The following is an 8966-nucleotide window of genomic DNA, read 5'->3' as shown; positions in this document are numbered from 1 at the left end:
ATAAATTAATTAATTAATTAAAAATTAACTGGGAAGGCTATATTTAATCAGGCAACCCTATTTTTTAAAAGTTATTTATTTATTTTGGCCAGGCTGAGTGGCTTGCAGGGTCTTAGTTCCCCTACCAGGGATTGAACCTGGGCCCTCGGCAGTGAAAGCATGGAGTCCTAACCACTGGACCGCCAGGGAATTCCTGGGGCAACCCTATTTTAAAACCTAAGTCAGATCATGCCCCAAACTCTGAAACAGCTCCGTATTTTACTCAGAGAAAAAGAACCACCCGAAGGCCTTAGAATGAATAAAAGTATCGTTAAAAGCCTCATTCCCCACTTTTTTTTTTCTTTCCTTATAGCCTCATCTCCTACTTCTCCAACCACAGTGACCTCCTAGGTCACTCCTCAAACACACAAGATGCATTTCTGCCTTTGGTCTTTGAGCTGGCTGTTTCCTCTTTCTAAAATGTTCTGCCTCCAGATAAAGGTATAACTAACTTTCTCACTTCCTTCAAGTCTTTGCTCAGCTGTTGTAACCTAGCAGGACGCTATGGGGCCTTCCCGGGACAGGGCTTCCCCCATATCCTCTGCTTTAGCTCCTCTCTGAAGTACCAAGATAACAGTATCTGATGTACATTGCCTGAGATGTTGTTTGTTTTTTGTTTTTTTTAATTTGTTTTATTTATTTATTATTTTTGCTGCGTTGGGTCTTTGATGCTGCGCATGGGCTTTCTCTAGTTGCAGCGAGCCGGGGCTACTCTTCGTTGCAGTGCGCGGGCTTCTCATTGCGGTGGCTTCTCTTGTTGTGGAGCACGGGCTCTAAGCGAGTGGGCTTTGGTAGTTGTGGCACGTGGGCTCAGTAGTTGTGGCTTGCAGGCTCTAGAGCACAGGCTCAGTCGTTGTGTCACACGGGATTAGTTGCTCCACGGCATGTGGGATCTTCCCGGACCAGGGCTCGAACCCATGTGCCCTGCACTGGCAGGCAGATTCTTAACCGCTGCGCCACCAGGGAAGTCCTGGGTGAAGAATCCTGTGATGAGACTGTTATTCTGGATAATCCAGAAGGGCCCAAAGCAATCACAAGAGTCCTTATAAGAGAGAAGCAGGACTGTCAGAGTCAGAGAAGGAGATGTGAGAACAAAAGAAGATTTTAGATTTCCACGAGGCAAGGAATGGCAGCAGCCTCTCGAAAGAGTGAAAAAGCCAAGGAATGAATTCTCCCCTCGAGCCTCCAACAAGGAACATGGCCCTGCCGCACTGTGCGTTTAGCCCAGTGAGACCCACTTTGGACTTGTGCCCTCCAGAAGGCAGAACGACTTAAAGAATGCTTTAAGTCACTCAGTTTGTGTCTCTTTGTTACAGCAGCAGTCGGAAGCTTATACACTATCCTACTGAAATGCACAACACCCTCCAGCCATTCTGATCCTCCCTTCCTTGCATCTTTTCTGATCCGTTTCTTACCTTGCATCTTCTAATCTTTCTACTCTTCCACTTTCCAGCTTCTACAATAGAGAAATATAAAGGAGGTAAGAGTTATGGCTGGGGTCGAGTGAACCAACCTACAGGCTCTGCTAAAGATGATGGCGTGGATGCTTGGTACCACTATCCTTCCTCTAGGTGCTGAGAAAGGGAGTATGTTCCCTGAGGAACTAGTCAATCAGGCAACAAAGGGGCAGGATATTCACATGCTCTTACGGTACCATCTCGGGGCTCCTCCAGGGAGACAGAGAGTCTGGCGAGGAATGCTGGAATGCTGGAAGGAAATTGGCACCTGGGGGGATAAAGTGGATATCAAAGCGTCTACCTTCTTCCAAGGTAATTGATGAGATATATGGTCTCTCCAGCTACAGAGCCCTAGAGAAGACCATAGTCACCCAGTCAACTTCGGCCCCTTCACGTGCCCTGTACTGAAATGAGACATCTCGTGCTTTTTTCTTTCCCCTGATTCTCTCTTCTCCTCTAATAAGACTCTAAGCTATCAAAAGGTAAGTGTGAAAAAAAAAAAAAAGGTAAGTGTGGCAAACGAAAGAGTATTCTCAGAGGCATCCTCTTTACCTGTACCCATGGGCTTTGGTGCCTTGCCACGTTCTGTCCCTTGGCAGGGTAATTCTATCAGCTAGGCTGAGCTCAGCGGCAAGGAACCGATTACCTAACTCTGGCTTAAGCAATAAAGAGAATTAATCATCTTGCCCAACAGGACGGTTTTATGCAAACACTCGAGGCATGCCAGTAAGGACCAAGCCCTTTCTACTTACCACTCTGACGCCGCCTCCAGACCTTATCATAGCTGGGGCAGCTCCAAGCATCTTGTCCTGGCACGAGCACGTTCGAGCAGAAAAGAGCATCCCTCCTTGCCGTCTGTGTTCTTCTCAGGGAGAAATATCCACCCCAGAATCCCAGCTGGCTTCTTGGTATTTCCTCATCTGTCAGGTGGAATAGTAGTAGGAGCATCTCCTAGGGTTGTGAGGCTTACGTGTGTTCATGCAGAACGCTTAGGACAGTGCCTGGCACCGATGAGGCACTTCAGAAGGTTAGCTGTTATTATTATCAGTAATAATAGTCACAGTAAAAGAAGAGGAAGGAGGAGGAGGAAGAGGGAAGGAGGAAAAGGAGAAGAAGGAAGAGAAGGTGAGAAGCAGAAGGGAAAAGAAAGACATGGAATATGTCCAGAAGCTCTGGGAGCAGGACTGAGAAATTCCTCAGTCTGACTCTCAGGGTGGCCCGTGTCAGTCTCCTCCCATTTTGCCTCAAATAGGTCCAATCCTGCCCACATTCCTCCTCTCAGGAACCACTGAGGGATTTGCTCCCATCTACCCTAACACCTCTGTTGCTAGGCAACCTTCTACTACATCTCCAGCACTCAACTTTCATGGAGCATCGGGCCTCCGTCAATCGTGGCTCAAGTCAGAGCCTGGTGCCTGTCGGAGGACAAGGTGAGGAAAGAGAGATTATATGAGAGATCGTAACATTAAAATAGCTACTGCTTAAACACTTATTATATACTTACTATATAAACACATTAGCACCATGCATTATTATCATCAACAGTTAACATTTACAGAACACATACTACTTAGAGGTCTTCTACTGAAAACTTTACACGGATTAACTCATGAATCCTCGCAACAACCCTATAAAGCAGGTAACTTTATTATCCCTACTTAAGAGATGAGAAAACTGAGGCACGGTGAGGTGAAGCAACTTGCCCAAGAACATACAGCCAGGCAGCATGACTCCTTCACGAGGCTGGGACCAGTGCCTCTTGTTTCCTCACCACAAGGCTGAACAAGTCTCTCTGCAAGAGAGAGGGTAACTCCTCTCTCCCAATCCCTCTCTGTGAAGAAACACAAAGCCATGCATAAATTGACATGCAAAAAAGAAGCAGAAAGACATCACACAAATCATTTAGATGCAAGCCCGTAGACAGGCACCAATACAGAGATACACCAAAGCACAGATGGACACAATTGCATAGACACAAATAGAAACCCATAGAGAAACAGCTACACAAAAACATAATGAGTCTTCAACACGACAGTACACCACAAACACACACAGACACACACACAGAAAAATACAGAAACAGAGATGCGCGTGCACAGAGAAATTTACACACACAACACCTTGCACATGTGCACACACAAACGGCATGTACACACAACAGAAACAAAGGCACAACCCCAAGACAACTGCAGAGGTGACAGAGCCAGAGCCAGGCATGACCCAAGCAAGGCTGGGACTAGAATGTGCCCCTCAGAGCCATTGTCCCCGGAGCCAATCTCCCTAAACAAGACCAGAGGTCAAAACCTCAGCCAGGGGCTTCCCTGGTGGCGCAGTGGTTGGGAGTCCGCCTGCCGATGCAGGGGACACGGGTTCGTGCCCCGGTCCGGGAAGACCCCACATGCCGCGGAGCGGCTGGGCCCGTGAGCCATGGCCGCTGAGCCTGCGCGTCCGGAGCCTGTGCTCGGCAACGGGAGAGGCCACAACAGTGAGCGGCCCACGTACGGCAAAAAAAAAAAAAAAAAAAAACCCTCACCCAGATGTAGCCTACAGATTGTTTTCATACAGCCACAAGCTAAGACTGGTTTGTACAAGCTTACACGGGGTTTCGCTGGGTGGTGCTGGTGCAGGGATACCCGTGAGTTTTCATACAGGCTGTTTCTTGGTCAGGGATGCGGGGTCCAAAGGTCTGATGCGAGCCAGAGGAGCTACTCCCACAGCTGCTAGCAGCAGGCCTTCGTCCCCAGCCCCGTGGGCTCGCCATGGGGCTGCTCATGACATGTTTTCCCCCAGAGTCCGAGAGAGAGAGAGAAAATAAAAGAACAACCAAGATGGGCTTCCCTGGTGGCGCAGTGGTTGAGAGTCCGCCTGCCGAGGCCCGTGAGCCATGGCCGCTGAGCCTGCGCATCTGGAGCCAATGGGAGAGGCCACAACAGTGAGAGGCCCGCGTACTGCAAAAAAAAAAAAAAAAAAGAACCACCAAGATGAGACCCACAGTGTCTTGTATAACCGAACCTTGCAAGTGACATACCATCACTTCTGCCATATGCTATGGGTCCCACAAATCAATCCTAGTGCAGTGTAGGAGGGCACTACACAGGGTGTTCTGTCAGTCAGGGTTCTTCAGGGAAATAGAAACAATAAGATGTGGAACATATACAGAAAAAGATTTATTATAAGGAATCGGCTCACGTGATTATGGAGGCTGGCAGGTCCAAGATCTCTAGAGGCTGTACCAGCTGACTAGGGACCCGGGAGAGCTGCTGTTGCAGTTCCAGGGTGAAGGCAGTCTGCTGGGGAATGATCTCTTGCCCAGGGGAGGTTGGGCTTTTTCTTCTATTTTTTTGTCCTTCAACTGATTAGATGAGGCCCATACATCATATAGAAAGCAATCTGCTTAACACAAAGTGCATCCTTTTTTTTTTTTTCTGCCACGCCGCTCGGCATGCAGAATCTTAGTCTCCCAAATAGGGATCAAACCCGCACCCCCTGCAGTGGAAGCACAGAGTCTTAACCAATGGACCACCAGGGAAGTCCCCAAAGTGCATCCATTTAAACATTAATTTCTTTTAGAAACACCCTCACAGAAACACCCAGAATAACGTTTGGCCAAATATCTGGGCACAGGGACTTAGAACTAGGTAGAGGCGATGGTTGCACAACTTTGGGAATGTAATGAATGCCACTGAATTGTTCACTTAAAAATGGTTGATAGTTGGGACTTCCCCGGTGGTCCAGTGGTAAAGAATCCACCTTCCAATGCAGGGGATGTGGGTTCGATCCCTGGGCGGGGAACTAAGATCCCACATGCCACGGGGCAACTAAGCCTGCATACCACAACTACTGAGCCCACATGCCTCAACTAGAGTGCCCGCCTGTCACAAACTACAGAGCCTACGCTCTCTGGAGCCTGCCGGCCACAACTAGAGAGAGAAAACCTGCACGCCACAACTAGAGAGAAGCCCACGTGCCACAAGGAAAGATCCCACGTGCCACAACTAAGACCCGACACAGCCAAAAATAAAAATAAAGTAAAAAAAAATTTTTTTTAATGTATGACTTTAAAAAAAATGGTTGATAGTTAATTGTACGTTATGTGAATTTTACCTCAGTTAAATACACTTGTCCCTCAATATCTGAGAGAAATTCGTTCCAGGACCTGCTGCCGGTACCAAAATTCAAGGACGCTCAAGTCCCTTATTTAAATGGCATAGTATTTGCACATAACCTACACGTATCCTCTCCTATACTTTAAATAATCCCTAGATTACTTATATTACCTGACACAATGTGAATGCTATGCAAGTAGTTGTAAATACAATGTAAATGTTATGTAAATAGTCGCCTGCCTTGGCGAACTCAAGTTTTGCGTTTTTGGAACTCTAGAATTTTTTTCCCCAAGTATTTTAGATCCCCACTTGGTTGTAAATAAGTACCTTAGTAAACATCCTGAAGGCTCAAGAAAATGTGCCTGTAGGTCTTATCCAGCCTTCTGGCCATGAGTTTGAATCCTTTTCTTTGGGCTTTAAAAAAAACAAAAAAAGACAATTACACAGAAAAGTACATACAAAAGAATTCCATTTACATGAAGTTCAAACCTAAGCAAAATGAAACAAGCTTTTTTTAAAAAGAACAGAATTTTAGTTTGTAAAACTATAAAGAAGAGATAAGGAACGATTTAGTCAAAATGCAGGGTGTGGCTGTTTATCTGTGAGAGTTGTGCCTTAAGGTGGGGATATTAGTAAGGAAGTACCAGCAGTTTCCAAGATACTAGTTCTTTTCCTTAGCCTGGGTTCTGAGATTAGTGGGTGCTTTTAATTTTAATTCTTTCAATGGGATGTTGAGTCTGCATTTAAGAGAATCAAACTCAGACTGTTTACAGTTGTATCCATAAGTCAGCACATACATGGTGCACTTCACATTTAAAAATAAATGTTTGCTGAATAAAAAAACCTACACATTTGGGTGTAGGGTGAAATGTCAGCAATAGGTGAATCTGAATAGAGGACGCGGGTCTTCTATACGCTATTCCGGTTCTTGCAACTTCTCTGTAAGTCTGAGATTATGTTCAAAGAAGTAAATGTAAAGAACAAAGACAGAAAAGGTGGTAGATTTCAAGAAGCTTCTATTTTCCTTCACTTCAAAAAATATGAGGTGGGGGCTTCCCTGGTGGCGCAGTGGTTGGGAGTCCGCCTGCCGATGCAGGGGACGCGGGTTCGTGCCCCGGTCCGGGAGGATCCCACATGCTGCGGAGCGTCTGGCCCGTGAGCCATGGCCGCTGAGCCTGTGCGTCCGGAGCCTGTGCTCCGCAGCGGGAGAGGCCACAACAGTGAGAGGCCCGCGTACTGCAAAAAAAAAAAAAAAAATGAGGTGACCAGATGCAAATTGATAAATTATCCCATAGTATAATGTGATTCCAGTTATTTGTCTCAGAGGGGTCTCTATTTCCTTCTCCCACTTTTGGAAAATCCACAAATATCCCAAGTGGGAAAGAGGGTGCAGAGTGAAGACCCCACTGGACCAAGGGTCATTCCCCCAAGACCAGAGGATCCCATCCCCAAGGCAGACATCTTGGGGCTTCCCTGAGTCCACTGGGCACAAAGTCAAGTAGTAAAGAAAAATTGTTCCTGATCCCTTTTCCTAGCACTTATCTCACTTTATAATTATACATTCATTAGTGTGATTATGTGATTAATATCTGTTTCCATCACCAGACTTTCAGCCAAGCAGGGGTCCCTATGCACTCTACTGTATGCCCAGCCCAAAGTGCCACTCAATAAATAATAGTGACAGCAAGACTGATGGAGTTATGACCTGTGCCAGACAGTCTTCCAGGGGCTTTGCAGAGATTATTGCAGCGTTCACTCCTCCCACACAGGGACTCTAGGAGGTAAGCGCTGCAATGAGCATGAGGAAACAGAGAGGGTAAGCAAGTTGTTCAAGCTATGAAAAGGGGGCCAGGGTTTCATACCAGACAGTCCGGGTCCAGAGCCCACATTCTTAACCACAGCCGGACACTTCTTCTGCCCCTTGAATCAGAAGTGAATGCACACCCCCAGGTCTCCGCTCAGTATCCTTAGCATGATGCCGAGTTCAGTGCATAAAGAAATAAAGAGGGGCTTCCCTGGTGGCGCAGTGGTTGAGAGTCCGCCTGCCGATGCAGGGGACACGGGTTCGTGCCCCGTTCCGGGAGGATCCCATATGCCGCGGAGCGGCTGGGCCCTTGAGCCATGGCCGCTGAGCCTGCGCGTCTGGAGCTTGTGCTCCGCAACGGGAGAGGCCACAGCAGTGAGAGGCCCACGTACCGAAAAAAAAAAAAGAGAAATAAAGAGAATGTCCTGCCAGAGTGCCCCACTGAATCTGAGATGGGGTGCAGCCTCAGCTAATCAAGAAAGGGTTACCCCACACCTCTTGGATGACAAATGATCTCCTCGTGGAGGAAGCTGCTTCCAACCCTGGGACAAGTCATAATTACATTATAAATGTTACAAGACTTATGCAGTATAATATGTTGTATAAATATCATGTTTTATATATATAAGTATTATATTTACATAACAGGTTATATTGTATAAATATCATGTTACATATATATTATATTTATATAATAAGTTATATAAATGTTACATATATATGTATTATATTATTTATATAATATGTTATATTGTATAAATATTATATTACATTGGTGTAATCCTATGAATGCTCTATTTATATAAGATGACAGAATATTAATATATTTTATATAAAGATTATAATATATGTTATAATTATATATGATTTTATAACATATAGTTGTATTTATAATTAAACATTTATGTGAATATATTAATATATTATAATATCCATAATATCAATATAATAATCTGTTTATTATGATGTAATCATGTATTATATATAATATTGGTATAATATTATATAGAATTTTATATTAAAATATAGTATATTCTGTTAGAATTTTATATTATAATATAAATCTTCTATTTTATTAAATATATTAATTTTACAATATTACATATATTAATTGAATTTATAGTAAATATTTAAAATTATATATATTTTATGTAATATATAATATATATAATTACACATGTAATTTATAATTAAATATAGAAGCATTTAAGAGAATCACACTCACAATATTTGCATTCATAAGATGGCACATATTCCATATTTTAAACATTTTTCAACGTTTAAGAGACTTTGGCCTTTGAGATCAGCTTCAGCAATTCCTATCTAATTGAAGAATTCATTCGAGTTGTGATTTTTGAGGTGAAATACATACACTGGTCTTCATGAGAGGAGGCTGGGCCCTTGGGCTGAAGGATTTCAACCCTTGACACCAGGTCTGCATGGCCTGGTCACTGTTAGTTGTGGTTGAACAGCTTCTACCAATATTCCGTTCATAATGATACGTATATTCTCTAAGGTGATGTACACTTCCTCTACAGCAAGTCCTGAGCCCTCCTAGGA

This window comes from Tursiops truncatus, chromosome 19, assembly GCF_011762595.2.
Source record: "Tursiops truncatus isolate mTurTru1 chromosome 19, mTurTru1.mat.Y, whole genome shotgun sequence".
Classification (NCBI taxonomy): domain Eukaryota; kingdom Metazoa; phylum Chordata; class Mammalia; order Artiodactyla; family Delphinidae; genus Tursiops; species Tursiops truncatus.
This window is presented reverse-complemented; position numbering follows the sequence as displayed.